This window comes from Diospyros lotus, chromosome 12 (assembly GCF_014633365.1).
Source record: "Diospyros lotus cultivar Yz01 chromosome 12, ASM1463336v1, whole genome shotgun sequence".
NCBI classification, from domain to species: domain Eukaryota; kingdom Viridiplantae; phylum Streptophyta; class Magnoliopsida; order Ericales; family Ebenaceae; genus Diospyros; species Diospyros lotus.
Window position 1 is genome coordinate 11737921 of NC_068349.1, and position 20549 is coordinate 11758469.

The window sequence follows — 20549 nt, forward strand, 5'->3', positions numbered from 1 at the left end:
ATATTCATCCATTCTGTAATGAGAACATATTTTAATTCGTTCACCTTTATGTATAAAGTACTGCATTGAAAAAATTATAATGCAAGAAGCCACCCCCTCCCAAAAAACAGAAAAGAAAAGAAATAAAAAAAGGTTGATTTTATTAAAAATTCGAATGGAGCTTGAATAGAATAAAATCAACCACAGTATTAACTTAAGCAAATATCAAGGAAAATAAATTAAACCAACCAGCATTTACCAGCAGCAAAATACATGACTTAGGCAGTAAAAGTAGTACTAAGCCCAAAGTGGTCAAGCATCATTCATTTCAGACTTTTTGCCAACCAGATAGCCGTCTTCCTTTGGGAAACCTTATCTTTACCAAAAGGTTTTAGAGTAACTACAAACTCTTCCAGTTTATTATACCAGAGCAAGTCTGTAGAAAATTCTAGTTGCCCTCCCAGTGCTTCTTAAAAGACTTAATATCTAGCGTTTCCTTAATTTGCTAGCGTTTCGTCTTTTGTTGCAGGAGGTTTAGATTTTTCTAAGTCTGAAAAAGCATCAACTTTTAGATTTGGAGATATGGGATGTTTCATATCCATTTCCTTAATGGCAGAATTGTCGGACAAATTTGATTTCAGGCTTGGAGTTTTGGAGCGACTAGATAATTTTAGAGTAGAAGGACTTGTTAACACTTTTTGCCTCGGTCTCAACCCTGACTATGTTTATCAGCTTCTGGACATCCATGCCCTTCCCATTCTCCATCCTTTCTACCTCCATCCCAACTCGAAAACTGTTGTGCCTTATGACGTTATCAAAAGTTGAAGGAAGATGCATAGCAGTTGGTATTTTAATAACTAAATTTTGTGAAACAATTTCTGTTGAGACAGCTGAATGTTGTGAAATGGTTTCTTTATCTAGTAAAATACTTCTGGCTAGAAAAGATGGAGCTCAGGGAAGGGCTACCATCGAATACAGATGACAAAAGTTCCCTCACAGTAAACTTGTCATCACCCTTAGATTTAGAGATAAGGTTTAACTGGGGCCCTTCATTAACACAATTTTTTACCCTCAAATTGAAAAGTGTACATATTGGTCTTCCCATCATGAAATAGCATGTCTATCAAATTGCTATGGACATCCCAACAAAATGTGACAAGCATTAATTAGAATGATATCACATCATACACTGTCTTTATACAAATCACCAATAGATAGAAGTGCCCATTTATTTACAGTGAGATAATAACCCTTCTTAACCCAAGCCAATTTGTAAGGTTTGGGGTGTTCTTCTGTCACAAGGCCTAGTTTTTTAACGGCATCCTCAAATAACACATTTTTACAACTGTCAGAATTAATGATGAAAATGGTATTACCTTTTCTCCGATAGTGCAGGTAGACTGAAAAATAGCACCACGTTACTCATCTTCATCTTTGTCACAGGGCATCAAAAAAGCGCGTTGAACCACTAGCATTGGACCTGTGTCTCTAGCCAAAATCTCCTCTTCCTCCATGTCATCATCGAAAATAGGGGTTGTGTCATACTACTCATCATCATCCGCAACTAACTGGCACCCCTTTAAACAAGGACAATCTAGTCGTCGGTGTCCAAATTCCCCACAAGAGAAACATTGGGGAGCATTAGTAGCTGCTACAAGAGGTGGAAGGGCAGTCACCCCAAGGTGGCCTGGGGGGGAGCCATGGTCACCGGGGGTGCCGATGGGATGGGGTTAGAAGATAAAGTCCCACGCGTATTTGATCCTCCAAAAAATCCCATGTTACTTCGCCGACCATGTTGTTTCTCCAACTAAAGTGCCTCCTGATATGCCTCTTGTTGTGGAAAAACTACAAAACAAAACAGGTTAGTGTAAACCAAAATCAAACCAGATATAAACTGAAAATAAAGAATGCAAGAATATAAAGAAAAAAAAAAAAAAACTCCATGTTAAATTGTTCAAGGCTCAGATCTGTGAATGACCGTTCACCACTTTGGTAATGCCAACGAATAGGAACCACAAAGCCACAAAGAAACCCCCAAACCGTAAGCCCAAAAAACCCCAACACCTCTCGGTTGAACACAAACGAAGCCCTCTCTCCCCCAAACGATCAAAACCACACAAAGTAGGTCACTACAAAAGGTAGATCGATCATAAAGACGATGGGTCAAAAGCACAAAGCCAAAGAGAGAAAAATTATCTCGAAAGGATGATCAAAAAACCCCCTAAATAAGGCACATGCATCATCAACAAATCGACTAAGATCACCAAGGAAAGATGTGGCCTCTCAACATGGAAAGAGGCATTAGACCGAGATGGAAACAGAGCCATGGAAAATCAACAACAAAAGGAAAACCACGAAGAAAACAATCGGCCAAGCAAGGAAACACGAGAAAGAGACTAGGGCTCGATCACGAGAAGGAAACACCAAGAGAAAGGCCACACAATGACCTTTATATATGTGGGCTTCTCCCACTTGAGCAAATAGGTTGAGCCCCATTTCTCCTCCAAAGTGGGATTAGGGTTTGTGGCCAGACTTTTAAAATGGGTTGACTAAAAGTAGTGACGGACTTGAGTTCTTCAATCCCAGGCCAAAGCTTATGAAGATAAAACTCACCCGAAAAATTATCACAGTCTTGGGTCTCATTAGGAAACATAAACCCAACACCTCTAAAACTGAAATGGGTGGAAAAAGGTTTAAGACATATTGGAAAGAAAGCCTCAAACCGCTAATATAATGAGATACCAACTTATTCTTCATTTCTCCAATATCAATTAAAGTGAGAAGGTTAAAGAATTATGCAGAGTACTCTTGAACACTTTTGTTGCCTTGCCTAAGATTTTGTAACCGTTAATACAAGCCCCGTGTGTAGTTGTATGGTAAGAACGCCCCACATAAATGTTTCTTGAACTTCTCCCAAGAGATAATCTTTAACTAGGGCCCTTCATTAGACCACTGCTACTACTGCTTAAGGCTTCTCATCATTTTAAACAATTTTTTCTTCAAGATACTAGCTTTGGACATCAATACGCCTAGTATCAGTCTTGCTTGAATGGTTATCACCCTTTGAAAAATATATTTCTTTAGGGTGTCAACATGGGACCTTCGGAGGTGCACTAGGTCTAGGATTTGCTTTTTTTTTGCATTAGTGGCAAGTCTCCAGATTTAAGTGATCCTCTGAGATTTCTAGTTGCATAGATTTATGGTCAGCTTCAACGTTTTCCTTTGTCATGTTCTCAGCCTTGTCAAATTGGAACAAGGAAGCTACCGAGGACCAGGAAGAGTTTAAACTTCCAATCCAGGTAACTGTTCCATGGTGAAGAAGTATCCAATCTATCTAGATAGCAAGATGAGTTGTTGCATCATCAGAAAGCTCGCATGCTTGAATTGAAATTGAAGACGAGACAGAACTGCTGTTATCTGGTGGATTTCCCTTGGAACCTCCCATAAAACCCGTATCTGACTCCGATATTATCTCTTTGCAACATGGGTAGTGCAACCATTTGGCATTTTACAGGAAGTCTTCTCAGGATCTTGAGTTGTCTCACTTGGACCAACCTTTATAGTATTAGCCACTGTAATGGGGGCATCAATCACTATTTGCTTCAACTATCTTGAAAATGATGGTCTTCTAGCCAAATTAGGAGGTGTTTTTAGTCTTGGCTTTCCTGGAATACCATCTTCAGTAACATGTCTTGTAGGGCAAGGAGGGGTTCCACCATGCCTCTGTTTTTGTATGGGATAAAGAGTCTACAACAGGTAACTATACAGATAGGTCATGAAAATTAATGACAAGTCAACCGCAGATATGGATACAAGCAAAAATATTAAACTATATTACCTGCTTTAAAATTTGTGATCCCGAACTATGCTTTGTAGAATCACTTCTAGGCTTTGCTAGGACATAATGTGGCTTCTTTACATTATTAACCTTGAAACCAAGAGTGATTGGAGTAGACTTGGGGACTTTAGGAGATACTTCAAAGTTATTTCTTCAGGCCACTACTACCCCATGTTTTATAGAGTTGCTTCTCAAAGGGGACCTATTTCCTCTACCAATACCTTCTTTCAGAGCCATTATAATATTTTTTCAGTTTTTGGTTACTTGGCTTCAACAACATATCTCTGTTCAGCATGCACACGTTTCATCATTTCTTCACAATCCATTTTTGGGTACATAATACCATTCCAATGTCCAAGTATTTGAAATTCGAAAGAACATACCACCACCAAAACCAATCACTTTAACACTACCTTTCAACCATAAAAAGGGCATCCCCATTGCACTGAGACACCCTCTTTGAGAGAATCAGTGGAGGGTCATACTCTACACATAGACTTCCTTTTGATTTTTTTCAGACACTACTCAACTTGAACCTGTGACCTTTTATTTAAAAAAAATGACCTTTCTCTTACTACCAAGGGATAATTGGTGAAGAACTCTTCTTAGGCAATACATGCATGAGATATAATTACATTCTAGAAGATATGGACATGAAAAAGAATAGTGAACTATAATTCATGTTGTTGCCCCACTTAGTGGGATTAACGTTTGTTGTTAGTTTCTATTTTAATCCCAACTTAACAATAACTATTCCTAAGAGCTTTTATGTATCATCTAAATATTCTACCAAACTTAGTAAGTTTTTGTACACTTACCCTACATCATACTCTTAGTAAAAAAGTAGAATATTGTAGTGTAGCACTATCCACAACCATCATACCAACATAAAATAGGACATAATAATCTAGAAACATATTTATCTGCATTGGATTTGTAAGTTAGAAATATTTACATAGAATATAATGATCTTCCAAAGGATACAACCATGAATAAAAATACTGGAGGTCTTGAATTCATATAGCTAACCCAACCTAGAGAGATTAAGCCTTGTAATTGTTGTTGGATTTTTAAGGAAATACTAAGAACACTTTAACCAAGTATGACATGAAAAACTCTTACAATAGAAATTCTACAGAATGACTCACGGCATCAAAATTCTAATCGTCCATGAAAACAATCTCCACAACTACTAACAAATGACCAACCAATGAAAGTACCAGATATTCACGAAAACTAATGCCATAATATGATAAAATAGTACAAAGGCATCACAAGCTACTCTATATTTTCTTAATTCTAAATTGGATTAACAAAACGCTGCATAAGTGAAGCCATTGGACTGGTTTTCTCATAACTAGTTGGGAGACCCAATTACATGGTGAAAAAAGGAGAAAAAAATCACTCAAAAAATACAACTACTTAACATATCTTATATTTGTGCAACGTGACATCATTCTTCCCCAACTTCATCCTCTCTAGTTATTCTTTCGTCACTTCCAACATTTGATCCCAATAACAATTCATTTCCTTTTTCTATGTTATTGCCACTCGTCATTGATGTGGAAAGTTGATCAACGACAATAGCATTCCATTTATAATTCCAAACAAGCATTGAGATGTAATCTTAAGGTAAAAACAAACCTTGTTCTCTCAGGGAACTCTACTGCTCCTCTTAGAGTTTTGGAGTCATCCAGACTTATATATTCAAGCAATGCTTTCTCATGATCATGCCTCTAGCCAATGGGGAATGGTGTATAATCTGTCTCTGAAACCAAAGACATTCGGGTATACATAAGCCCATCAATTGACTCAACACGACCCATCCTGAACAAATTATGGTACTCTAGTTCCTAATATTTTTTCCCCTTTAAATTAAGAACGTGAAGGATTCCGTGCACCAATCTTGTATACCTTTGCTCAAGATCGAAGCTTGTATTTTTAAGCATAGATTTTATATTGTTAAAATTCTTAGTAAAGAGTTAAGAGAGTGGAGTAGTCTAGTTGAGCTGAACAACTAATAAATTTATTGTGTGCTGCTCTATTTTATTTTCTTTTACTTCAGCATTTTCATTCTACTTTCAACAAGAATTATTTTTCAACAAATTTGATATCAATTTTAATATTCACAATAATAGCTTTCTAAACTTTAAAAATGATCAATTTTCTTGTATTGAATTTATTTTATACTTATTTCATATTATTTTTTATTAAGAATATATTCAAAGCATTAGTGTTCATAGTTTGAAAAATTCAAACTGTTTTATTCAAAGAGTCTTTAAGTTTAAAAAACAAAAATTGAAAACCCAATTTACACCCTATCTTGTGCCTCTATTATTTCTTACATAAACACTATTTAAATATATTTTTTTGATATTTTTAATGATATTTATATATTAATATATTATATTTTATATCACATTAATTAAATATACAATACATTGATGTCTACTATCATTAAAAATATTAAAATAACATTTTCATATTTATATTAACTTTCTCTCTGCTTAAAGAGTACTATAACTACTAGAGACAAGATTTGTCACAGACACTAAAATATTAATTTTCTCTCTTCTTGGAGAATACTAAAACTGTAAAGTAATAAGACTTGTCTATAAGTCATATATAATACAGATTCAACAAATTTTTGTCAATAAATATAAATATTAATTATGAAATTATCAATTATATTTACGTGATATATTTTTATCAATTAAAGTTGATTAATTTATATATCCTTGGATTTTTCATTTATATATTATATTTTTATTATTTTAGATTTATTTTTTTAATAAATGAATAAACTAAAAGAGTTGGACAAGGCTACTAGGCATGTGCACTGTGCTTGTAGGGATAGGTTTCCAGGATAGGCTTTATCAAAAGTCATTCTACATCTTATTATTATGGTATAACAAATTTTATTATATACTTAATTTAAAATACATGAATATTTCAAAATTTAAATTTTAAAAAATAATTAAAACCTATTTACCTAAATATTATTTTTATATTAGTTGATGTTGTTTACAAATTTTTGTACTGTAGGTATTGTTGCACAAATTTTCCTTGTAAAACATTTTACATAGGTTAGGGTAAAATATTTTTACTTAAAAAATATTTTTCAACAGAAAATTAAATATTAAAGATATATTAAATATTAAGAACATTAAAGATATACTTTTACCTAAAACAGAGTACTTAGTATTATTTTAGTGTTATAGATATATTGTTATTTCAAATTAACATTATATTTTATTTAAATATATAACCGTAAAATACAATTTTTAAAAAAACATTTATATATGAAGAGCATATTAAAAACTAATTAAAAATCATGTGCTTCTCTGCACATTGCTGATAAACCATATGCATATATATATATATATCTAAGCTCTCAAATCAAAAGATAAAATATTAAAGAAATGAGATTTGTTAAAAGCAAAAGAAATTTTAACTTCAACTCCCTCTCTCCCTTCCTCGTGATACTACAGATTTAGGAAAGTCCACTTTAGCTTTAGTGGAAGAAAGATTCAAAATATCATAGTTTATCCTCAAAACTAAAACCCTTATAAAAGGACAATTTTGCTTCCCAAGACTCAAGAAGCCACTTTGTCTCGTGTCCCTAAGCTTCAACAGCTTTTAGCCCTTTCTCGCTTGTTATTTCTTATCTTCCTTCATCTCTTTTACAACTTCACAGTTTCAATATTGTTTTCGTAAATTATAGCAATAAGACAATGGTTTTCTGCAAATCCAAAGGCCCAGCCATTGCATTATTCTTCAGCTCTTCTGGGCTGCAATATTCTTCTTCTTCAACTTCCAAAAATGCTTCCAACTCTCTGCTCATATATGTGAATAGATATGGTATGAATATTTTCTATTTTCTTTTAATTTGATATTTGCAAACAATTTTTTCCTATTTTGTTATGTAAGTCTTGTTCTGCTCATGTTTTACAGATTTGAGAAGCCATAAGTTAAATTTGGATAAATAAATAAAAGTAACCACTTAGCTAGGTCAGAAAAGTTTTTGGTCAAACTGGCATGTTTCCTTACCTACAAAATGAATTAGCTACTTCACTATCTAGCAAAATAAAGAGAAAATCAGCTTAGTTCACTATCTTTTTTCTATTTTTTTGTGTGATAAATATATAAATTGATATTTGACCCCTTTTTTACACAGGCATCATTCTTCAAAATTTTCCCGCTTCAATATATTGTGGAGTACTACATTCTCGTTTCAATATATTGTGGAATACTATCGTCACCTCAATCTCATCTCTCTTCAATTAGAGATTTTACTCTCTAAAATTTTTCTAGAGTTTTATTACAGTATTGCCTCTCAATCTTTTTTTTGGTACGTTTATCTATTTCAAAGATTGTTCATTATTTTAATCGATGATTGAAAAATCAATTTCATTGACTTTTTTCTCTGTTGATGGTTGGGTGATTTTTTCTTATTTGTGTTCATTCGTCTCTTTGACAGATTTCAGATATAGTGGGTTCTAGACCACTTGATTGCAAAAATTTCTTTATTTTCCTTTTCTTTTTAGTACATGGTTCCTTATTTTCTCTAACCTAGTGTTTTTTTCAAATTTCGATCTATACCCTATATTGGTTCTTGCAAATGATTTTTTTGTTTGTAATGGATTTTTAACATCCAATGCTAATGTTTCGTGTCATCACAATTTTATCGTTTTTAATATGGGTGGTATATGATTTTGTGATCAATTACTTTATTTTATTCTATCTATAGTATGTTTAGGGTTGTGTTCTAGTCATTGTCTTGACTTTTTATTGGTAAATAAGTGGTCTCTGTCCACCTCTCTTGGATTGCCTTGTTTTGCCCTACTTATGACAACTTGTTGCCATTGTAGTAGTTGAGAGAAAGGGGGGGGCAAAGGGGTTGTTTGTTGCCATATATAGTTCTCTATCTCTGCCTAAAATAAAGAGCATATTGAAAACAAATTGGGCTACCTAACCCACACAAGCGTCAAACAAGTAAAAAATTGAGGTTCTAATAGATGGGCTGAACAGATCCAAAATAATAAAATAAAACAGCCTAGCTCGATCTAGGAAAAAAACTAAACCCAAACCAATAAAATAAGAAGTGGCCCATGTGATGTGCAGAAACAGGGTAGAAAACCCAGCCAATATATTTTATAAGAATATTGTAAAATATAATAATATTTTATATTAAAATAATATAATATTATTTTATATTTTATATAATATATATTGTACAATATAATATTTATAAATATGCTTTCGGGCTGGGATGGTGGCGCCCATTAACCATAACCAGCTCCCAAATATATTCAAATTCAAATAATATTATACTAATACTATATTATATTATATGATTATAATATTATGATTATATTTTATATATAATCAATTATTTTGTATATATTAAAATATAATAACTTATATGACATTTATTATTGTATATAATTATATATAAAATATTATATTATTTTAAATATTTTATTCTTCTTAAATTGATTATAGGTTATAGCAATAATGGCACCAAGTGGACGTAATCCAAGGTGAAAAAAAAATACAAAGGATAAATGTCCAATCGTCAGCGATTACAATATGTAATTGTTAAAATATAATCTAAATGTACAAAACACTAAGAAAGGTAAACAATTGTTATTCTAATTAAATTACTTATTTTAGTTAATTATATAATATATGTAATTGTTAAAATATTTTATTGTCATTAGGTATGCGTGCTTTCCACCAAAATACTATAAATGAGTCAACAATACAATTCAATTATAATATAGTAGAGAGATCCAATGAGCAAGAATTCACCATTCCTACTACAAATTGTTTAGAGAATAATAAACTCCACTTTTGTATAAGAACTTGTTTATCTTATTATTGCGGAATTAATTGTTCTATGATTAAGTCATTTATATGTTGTTATAATATACTATTGTCACTAGATGGACATGTTCTTCATCAAAAAACTATTTGTGGGACAACAATGGAATCCAATTCTAACGGAGCAAAGGGAGTCAATGCACAAGAGTCCATCATTACTATTACAAAATCTTAAGAGAATAGTAAATTTTACTTTCGTATAACAACTTATTTATCTTACTTTTATGTACTTAATTAATTTATGATTAACATACAACTTCAAATTTGTTGAAAATCTAGTTAAAATAATTGTATGATTATAGTTGGTTGAAAATCTAGTAATGGGTGATTTCAATTATGAAAAGTGACAAATAAAACTTATAATTATACATTGGATAAATTATTTTTTCTTTTGCATTTATTACTGTTTTGTTTGTTTTTTGATAGAAGAAAATTTTCTTATTCAAAGGATTATACTTTATACTATTATCTAATATTGCCATTGCCATTATTGATGTCTAGTTATTATTATTAAGTTCTAAATTATTTTTGTCTTATTTTTGTAAATTCCAATTCAAGAAAACAAGTTTGTGGAAAAATAAGAGAAATTGGTTTTCAAAAAAATGTGAAATCATGAGGGAAGATGGTTATTAATATTGTCACTAGTAAAGGAAGGCCAATTGTTGCTGAAGAGTCATGCAAATTATTAAATGAGTTAAGTGTAATTGCTAGGAGCTTTATAGCATGTTCGATGAAATGGAGGGAAGTTACATGAGAAGAAAAACATGATACTTTTATTAAATGTATGGTAAGATTATATATTTTTTAAAATAATTTTTTCTTATTTTTTTGATTCTTTGATGATCTTGACTTTTAACTTGAACATTTTTTGTTTCGTTGTTGTTTGTGCTTCGTATTATTTGAATGAGAGATTTGAAATTAATTTAGAAGATAATTATGTTAAACATAGTTGTGATGATCTATTGAAAAATAAGAGTAGGCAATGGGTTACCACCTCAAGTGAAAGCTTTTTGAAACAGAAAATGAGAAGCCAAGACTAAAGCTCCTACAAAAATCTTGTTTGAGAGCATAGAATTACTAGCATTTATTTGAAATGTGGATGGATCTTGAACATAAGATCAGAGTCGACCCAACAGAGTTGGGGGCTTTAGGTGAAAGGATTTTTTGAGGCCTTCGAGCACTAAATTTTTTATAAAAAAATAAATTTTATGAAAAATAATACACTTTGTTACATAAATATTTTACTATTTTATTAAATAAAAAAATAAAATTCAATCAACTATAAAATATAATAATCTCTTAATGACAATAAATTTTTAACTAAAATATAATATCTCAAATATAAGAAAAAAAAAAAAACAACTTACAATAATAAACAAAGAAAAACATAACTAATTTTTCTTGAAACTCTAAGAATGTCAATGCCAGCAAAAAACTATACATTCATGGGATATTGGCAAAGGAAAGTGGATTTTATGGGATATTGAAATTTGGGAACACCACAACAACGGTTAAAAATTGGAAAATGGAGAAGGGAAGTTAAAAAAAAAATTATAATGTTTTGTATTTAATTTTTTAATAAAATATTAATTATTAAAAAATAAAATATATATATACATAAATATTATAAATTTTTAAAATTTGGGGCCTTGTAATTTTGGGGGCCTAATGCCATAGCATACATGGCTTAAAGTAGGGCCGGTCCTGCATAAGATATAAGTTGAGTACAATTAATTTATACATTGTTAGATTTTTATAATTGCACTTATATTTTTTTTATTGTATGCAATTGTTTCATGGTTTGTGTGTAATTTGCTATGTAAAAGTTTTAAATTAGATGATTAAATTTGAAATTTTATTTAATATTATTAAATTAATTTAATATAGTATATTTATATCTCTTGATAATAATAGCACAAGATTTTTTTTTTATATTATAGAAATGTTGTGAGATCAACAAAAAAAAAAGAATTGATTAAAGTTGAAGTACAATCATCTAATGACTTTAAAAGCTTTTGTAGTAGTGAAAATGTAAGACATTTTCATTTGTTATTTTATATTTTATTATTATGTTTGAATATTGTGTCTTGTTTAATTGTTAAGACACAATATAAATCGATATAAAATTGTGTGCACATTCCTATACTTGGCCTAAATGCAAATGATTTCGGTGAAAATCGAGCCTCATAAATTGGCTCTAAAATCATCAATAATATTTCCTAAACAATTCGATCTTAAAATGGTACAGGTTGTGTAATAGTTAAAATAGTCTCTTTGATAATAATTCATACTCTGTCTTATCTTTTAGAAACTTAGAAGGGCAAAGACACAAATGCATTAAACCTGTGGTTCCAAACACTCAATTGACTAAATAATTAATGATTTGGTGGTTGGTGGTGTAAAAATGGATGAAGTTGTGAGCTCTTGACAACAAAACACAGCAAGGCGTCCATGCATCAGAGCATAAAACTCCCAAATTCATGACATTACTTACGCTGTTTGAAACCAAGAAAAATTTAATTAGCATTTTTAAAATTTGAGAATAAAATGGAGATATTTTTTATATTTTAAAAAATTATAATTTTTTTTTTTTAGTTTTACAACTTTAGTTTTTTATTATTTTATAAATATTAATATAAGAAAAAATTATTATTATTTTTTCAAATACTATAAATATCTGTCGGGTGTTAGTATAATTTATTTTGAATTTAAATTTAAAAGTTTGTGGGCTTCTTCTGCTATGGCCCGTTAAGCCCATTCCGTCCGACCCATCCCATTTAGCCGTATCCTAAGGCTTACACATTACAATCAACCTCGAAAATAATCTTCTTAGCCCACTCTTGATAGGTATTTTTTGACTATAGAACTCTTAGTTAGTCCTATTATTTTATACATTTTTTGCATAAAAATCTGTTCTAATTAATTCAAAGTGAATGGGCCCAAATATTTAGTATAAAAAAGTAATATTCCATGAAAAATTTAACCAAAAATCATTACCACTCGAACTAGTTTTGAAAATATGAGCCACTTTAACGTAATTTTCAGTTAGACTTTCCATTTTTAGCAAGAAAAAAGTCACCCCCAAAAAAATAATAATAAAGACAAACGGAGGAAATAGGCAGGCTTTTACCTGACTAGTGATATCTTGGGTCAGGGCTTGATGAAAGGGCCCAGTGTTTGGGGAGAGGCCTACTGGGCCTGTGTGATGAGACCATGGTACTGGTAAAGTGCAAATGTGATGTAAGAAAGGCAATATGCTGTTTTGCCTTTTTCTGGAATATATTTTATGGAGCCCTGGTTTGGAAGCCAAGCCAACAGCATAAAATAATTGCAACAATTTCAGGGACCCCATTGAGATTGAGGGAGAAATTGAAAGTCGGTTGAAAAGAATAAAGGAGTAATATGGTTGGTGAGATTTGGGCCTCACACCCAGGTAAGGTGCCGTCAGTCTTTCAGTTGCACATTTTCTTGCACTCTTTTTAACAGTTGTATAGAGACACAGAGAGAGAGAGATTGACTGATTGCCTAACCTTGTTTATTTGCTGTCTTATACAGTAGTCTATCATTGCTTGTTTTTTTCTCTCAAAATGCATAAACTGTATGTGTATAACTCACACGCACATACTCACAACCACATATACAGTTCACTCTAAAAACTTCCTATGTGTCACTTGAATTTGAACAGACTAACCCTGTGAACGAAATCTTGCCAAGCTGCCACCCTTTTTTAGATATTCTAGCCCGAAAGGGGAAAAGGGTAGGTTCCAAAAATGATCATAATGTGCTCCTCCTGATCATTTTTGGTGAAGAACCTAACTTGAACTTGCCTTTTAAGTTTGTGTTCATGTCCATTCTTTCCTCATGAAATATTAAATGGTGGTTTCAAAGGAAGATCTCATCTCAAGTAGTTCTCACCGCAAATCTTTTGCAGAGCTTTTTCCAAAAAGACGGGTTCAAGTTCAAGGAGGATATATAATGGTGAAGTCAGGCCACACCCACATCCATTGAGAAGAGAAGTAGGATGATTTTTTTCATGAATCATGATGCTATCTTGTTTTGAGTACTGGGTATGTATATATATAGGATTCCTTTTATGTATAATTTCTTTTTCTTTCTAGATGGTCTACTTGGACATATTAATCACAATGTTAATGGGATGATTGTTAGATTGATATCTTATTTGTATTGTTTAGCAAAACAAAATGAGAGGTATTTTAGGGTAGCGTTTGTTAAAATGAGTAAGATAAGGTTGAAATACTTTTTGAACCAAGATATAGAATAATCGAGATAAAATTATGAAGTATTTTAAAAAAAAAATTAAATTGTTAGTTAATTTTTTTCGAATGTATTAAAAAATATATGCGCTATTTTTTCTTATCTGTAAGGTCCAAGACAATAAAAATGTCCAACAATTACCTTTCAAAAAAGATAAATAGGTTTGGTTAACAAAAGCGACACGAAATGTGGTATTAATCTTCCTAAGTCAAGTTTAATCGACCAAAAATAAACAATTCATCCTTCATTTTTGGGTCGCTAGTATATTCAACCAAATGCCATAGAATAGTCGATTAAAGTTAAGCAGCATGGTTTTCATGGTTTTAGAATTTCAATTTAATCGATAAAGTCTTCCACATAGTGTAACACATTTTTTTTTTAAATAATTTGGTCAACTAAAATATGGGTTTAGTCAACAAAAGTCTTTTAAAATTGGATACAATTATTTCAGTCAACCAAGGACTATCAAAATCAAATTTTAATTTTTTAAAAAATATAATTCTTGCTTTTTTTTTCAAGCACATTATTCACTCTTTATGTCTCACATACTTAAATAATTTTACTTATGTCGACGTTCAATTTCGACCGACCGTGATTCGTTTTGAGCTGCGGTGAGTCAATCCAAAAATACCGAGAAGGAAGGAACCCCCCCCAAAATTCCAAGCGTGTACACCAAAATCTTTTACGTGGTTCGGCCAGAACGATGCCTAGTCCACGGCTGCCGTCTGATTATTCTCTCAGAGTGGCGGTATCTGATTATTCTTTTTGTCCTTGCCCCTCATGGTCTCTTTGATTCTCATTTATACTGAGGGGCTTTTACAATTCAGATAACATATAAAAATACAATGATTGTATAATGGGGGACAAACAGTTCTTATCGCCTTCACAAGACCGGGAGTGGGATCCTCATTATGAGGGGCATGGGCTGTTACAGATAAAGTGATCGGACCCTACCTCTGACTTCTCAGCAGCTTTGCCGCTCATGCAAGCTGGAGGTTTTAGGCTGGCAACCTGGATGGTCCAGCGATCTGGAGGATATTTCAGGAGCTCGTTAGTCGATTGCTTGGAGCTCGTTGGGGGATTATCGGGAGCTCGCTATATGCTCATTTTACGAGTTCCGGATTTTTGGTGGAGGCTGGGCTTTCCTTGATGAGGTCGTCCGGGCCTTCTTGGCCTTGGGTGATTGGGCCGGTCTATCGGACCGAGTCTGGCCCATGCGGGGTGATGCGGGAAATACATATAACATAAGCCCCCAGTTCGCGGCGCGATCTACGTGCTGGGAACTGACGCGTGCCAGCTGTTCTTCCATCTCTCCGACTTCTGCCCAATTACTTTAAGTCTCGTCGTTCCACGCAGCACGCTTTGTCGGCAGCGCATTTAATGCGCACCCCCCTCATTTCTGCGCATGATTACGCCCGTGGGACCCACAAGCTGTTGTGCGGCCTCTGGATGCGGAGCGTGTCATAAGTCGTCATTTGATCCGACGGTTGGGATGGACCAGGCCGTCAGTATAAATAGTGGGGAGTGTCCGCCCGCTTCTTCTTTTACGCTATTTTGAAACTTTCTCAAACCTTTGCCTCCCTGCTTTCTCTTTCCTCTCTCGAGGCCTCCATTATCTCCGTGCTTTCAGACGTCTGCCGTTCTCGTCCGGTGCTTGGTACGAGTCTCCATTCAGACGTCAGGCACAGCTTTTAGGTAAGTTTGTCGTGACTTTCTTTTTCTTCTTATGAGGCCGTCCACCGTTGGTTAGCCGTCGGTGGTTTCTCTGGCTTCGTCGATCGATGTCGTTCTCATTTTTGGAGAAACGGCACGATTTAGTTTGGCGTTTGCTGGGCCTTTGGGTCCAATGACCTTAGGATTAGCTTTTCATGGAACACCGGGCTTGCGGCTGCAGCCTCTCCGCCCTAGGCGGTACCCCTTTGCGAAGCGCTCGGCCTGGAAGACCTAGAGGACGTTTTAGGTTTTTTTTTTTTTTTTTTTTAAATTCTTGAGGTCTGGTTCGCGACTTGCGACCTGACTGTTCTCTCTTTTCCTTTGTAGATGTCCGACCAACACCGTGGAAATTCAGGTCAAAAGCGCTGCAATTATATCGTAGGAGAAAACGACACTTCGAGCTCTGAAGATTGTCTCATTATGGAGGGCCAAAATCTTGAGGGTGCGAGCTCGGGGTGCAGGGAGGTCGCCGTCCCGACCTTTCCGGAAACCGAGCTGAAGGTTCAAGATCCGATCGCTGGTGGGAGTGCTGATCTTGCGGTCTTCAAGAGATTCTCATCCAAGGCCAAGCCTCACGAGGTGATGACTTGTGCTCAGGAGTTTCGTCTCCCCAGAACCTGCCGAATATACATCCCTACTTCGAGCTCCCATGCAGCCTACCCGCCAGCCAATTTCATAGCTATTAGCCCCCAACACCTCGAGTCTGGTTTTAGGTTCCCAATAGCCCCGTACCTTATTGCCCTTTTGAACGACGTCAAGCTCGCCCCCTTTCAACTAACACCGAATTCGTATGCTCAACTCACTTCTTTGGCCGTCTTATTCCTTATAAACAAGCTTCCTCTCTTTTCGCCAAAACTGATAAGATTTTTATTTTCTTTCAAAAATGCCAAGGACGGGCTGTATTACCTGGCGGCTCGTCCTTGTTGGAAATGTATGCCCTAAAGACACGTTTTGTTTAATTTATGGTAATGATGTTTCTTTTATTCAGTTTATGGCACATATATTATTTGCATTTAATTGTTGGAAAGGTGTCCATGCTATTAAGTAAGTGATTCATGTGATGGGTCGTTCTTCACAGTTAGGCATGAATCATGGGTACTTAATAAGCAAGAAAATATAACTTTTGATCTTTTGATAGAACTGGGCATTCTATCATGATAAGATCATTGTGCAATAGATCCTAATGGAGGATGGCTTGCCTTAGCCAGTAAACAGTCCGTTTACTCTAATTGTACAAGCGCATTTGGAATGCGTAGAGTGGACCTGTGATAGAAGCTAATGACAAAGTACTAATTATCATGGAGCTAGTCTATCACTGCTACTACGTGGACGAGTACTCTAATACTTGAGTATTAGTTGGTGGTCTAGTGAACCTAGAGCTATATTCTTAGATTCATTGTAGGTGAGGTCTATCAAAGATCAATATCCTTTTGAGTTGGGAGTATGGTTTCTAATTAGCTAAGACAGACTAATACAAGATAGTTTCTGTGATTCACCCCCTTGTGATTGTCCAAGAATAATCGAATAATCCAGGGCCCTGGGAACGTGACTTAAGAGTGTGTGCTTCTGGGTAGCTCCCAGTGATAAGCAAGTACATTCGAGTAGTCACGGATTATTGGACTAGTGATCTAAGGATGGTAGAAGTCATTTAGAAAGGTGTTAGTACATTATTCCTTTCTAAATGATGGGTGTTACGCAGAGGGGTATTTTCGTCATTACACTAGTAGGTCAAAGACATGGCATATGCAAAATTATTCGTGGGGTCAGTGTTACCATATGGTGATAGTTAGAACACTTAGAATGACAAAATATAGCTACTAGGTAGCAGGAATATTTTGGTCATTTTAGTAGCCGTGAATAATTTGTCTTTTGGTCCCCGGGGTAGCTCGATGTAACTCATGTATTTTTTAATACATTTGGCTTGTTGGATGAATTACATTGAGAGAGAATTATTTTATTCAAAATGGTCCATTGGGCTAGAATAAAATAATAGTTCATTAGGGTTTTTAATTAATTAATTGGGCTAACCCAATTAGAAAATTAATTAAAAGATCTTGGCCCATTAGGGTTTGGCCCACTATGGTTTTAACCCTAGGGTTCTCCCTATATATATCTCTCTTTAGTTGTTTTTTCATCTAAGTCGTTTTTCTTTCTTCTTCACCGAAGAGAGGCCACGAGTTCGAGTCATACTCCGGAAGATCGAAAGGGTGCGTTTGAGTTCTGATGCGACGGAGCCGAAGGCTAGCAGGACAGCCGTCGTCTCCACAACGCGAAGAAGCTCCCATCGCTCCATTCCGTCCGGTAATCCGCTGCAAAAGTAAGTCTCCTAGATTCTTATCAATACGAGGAACGTTTTTTGATTTTAAAACGCTTCCGTTGCATGCTTTGTTTCCTCGTTCATGATCCTTCAGTCCTTCCCCGTACAAGGCCGCCCTTCCTCAGGGCAAAGCAAAGGGGAAGTCCAACGTGGGCGATTACAAGTCCAGTTGGCTCTTCGTGTCTTGCCCTTCCCTTTCTCTACTTAGGAATTGTAGCTTCGCACTGACCCCTAGGAAGAGAATATGAGCTCTCATAAATCTTTCCTTTGTTTCGAGAGTGCTTGTTTTAACTTGCTCATGCTTTGATGCAGATTTTGGGGGGAAGAAACCGATTTTATCGGCCGAGGAGACTGATATCCTTGGCAAACTTGTGGCTGCGGAGTCGAGTTCGGAAATTCTTGAACTTTCGGACGAGCTACTTCGCGAATACGAGCTCGCCCCTCCTCTTGGCACCGAGACTATCGAGGGAGATCATTTCAGGGACTTGGGTACGGAGATTCTCCCTTCCGGCTTGCAGGTCGCCGAACCGAACAGTTCAAGAGGGGAAGCCGACCAAGACGATAACATGGTTGATCTCGAGCTCCTCCAACCGAAGAGTCCTAGGGCGAGGTCAAGCACTACGTCCTCCATGACCCCGAGCTATAGCTCGCGGGATGGCAGGTCAGAGCAGCCGCAGCCGCAGCCGCAATCACGCCCTCAGCAGCAGCAAACCCAACAGCCGCGGGGGGGGGGGGGCAGCAGGAGCAGTGGCAAAGAACTCTGTCCCGTCAGCCCCAATAGCCAAAGCAAGCTCATCTGCAGCTGGGGCATCGGCCCCCTGCCTCCCGAGACCATGGTTCGAGTGGAGCCCGTGGGAAGGAGGTCGCAGTGGAGGTTCGCGACGCTCCTGCTGCCAGCTCGAAACAGAGATCGGACCAGCTGCAACAGGGGGAAGATATTAGGGCCAAACGGGTCAGGGTCCGTGAGAAGGAGCTGGCCCTGGAGGCCCTGCCAGGAGGGGTCTTTGTTGGTCCCCTCCTGGATTTCGTGCCCGACTTCTTGGGTCCGAACTCGAAGCCCCCCGACGATCCGAAGTTAAAGGGAATCCCCCTTTGTGATTTTGTGGCCCGTCATAGCCTGGTGGTAAGTGGGAATTCTTCGTACCTTGGTTTCTTAGCCTACTTTTTTAATGAGCTAACATTTCTTCTTTTGCAGACTTCTCTTGCTGCCGTGAAGCTCCGAGCTCAGTACAAAGATTTTGAGGAGCAGCTTCAGTCGGTGAGCATGTCCCGCCAGGCCAAAATAGCGAAGCTTGAGGACGAGAAGAACGCCTAAAAGGCCGAAATAACGAAGCTCTCGGACGAGAAGAAAGATCTCCAGGTCGAGCTCCTTGCCACTCAAAAGGAGGTGGAGGGTTGCTTGACGCGTCTGAGGATGGAGGTCCAGAAGAATAAAGATCTCGACGAGGAGCTTCGCAGGTCGAAGAACATGTGGGAGCAAGCCAACTCCGGGCTCACTAGCGAGCTAAATGGAGCGAAGGCGGAGTTGCGGAGGGCTGAGGAGCGACTCAAATCAACCGAGGCGGAGCTTAGGGCGGCAAAGGAGGAGCGGACACGGGCGGATGATCGTGCTGTCCGATGCGAGGAGCTTGCCAAGAGGACCATTGACGACATAAGGGCGGAGGTCGGAGAGCGGATGGACGCGGCGCTTAGGGAGACCAGATCCGACACCTGCTCGGCATTTCTGTACACCCTTTGGGTGAACCATCCTGAGATGAATTTCTCCTTCTTTGGTGCGCAGGCTGTCGAGGAGGTGGCTCGATATGCTGCCGAGGCCGCAGAGGATGCTGACGATTCCAGTCCCCTTGACTCGTTTTTGGTTGCAACGCAAGCTCCTCAGGTCGAGGCCGAGCTATTCGGGGTCGCCGTGGCTCAGTCTGGTGAGACTGCCAAGGAGCCTCCTGTGGAGGTTGTCGAGGTTTGTCCAGCCGGGGCTGTCGAGGTCGATCTTCAACCGACCCTATCTACTGAAGCTCGCCCTGTCGAGGTTGATCCTGTAGAACCAAACGCCCCTCTTAGCTAGGATTCCCACATGTATATATATATATATATATTTTTTTTTGTAACGTGAGCTTCATCTAATAATAAAAATTGGCATTTTGTGCACGTTGCCTCAGATTTCTTCGCGAACTCAAGTTAACTCTGACGAGGTTTTGGCATAACGATTCTTGAACCAATTTCGATGAGGTGACTTGAAAGTAACTTCTTCATGGTATAACTTGAAAATCATTTCAACAAGGCTCCCGTATTTTTGAAAGATTCACTGATAAGAAACTTTTGAGTATGTAACTTGATAACGAACTGTTCGAACATAGGTCCAGGTAGATCTGGAGTTTTATCAGCTCGTAGACTAACGCTCTTTAACTAGCTCGTTGATGATAGTTGTAATAATCAGCGCGAACACTCATACTGAGGTAATTTCCAGGGAACCCCGTTCAGCATATTTTGACGAAATAACGAGAGCCTTGCCGAGATATATGTAAAGTCGGATGGCCTTGTGAT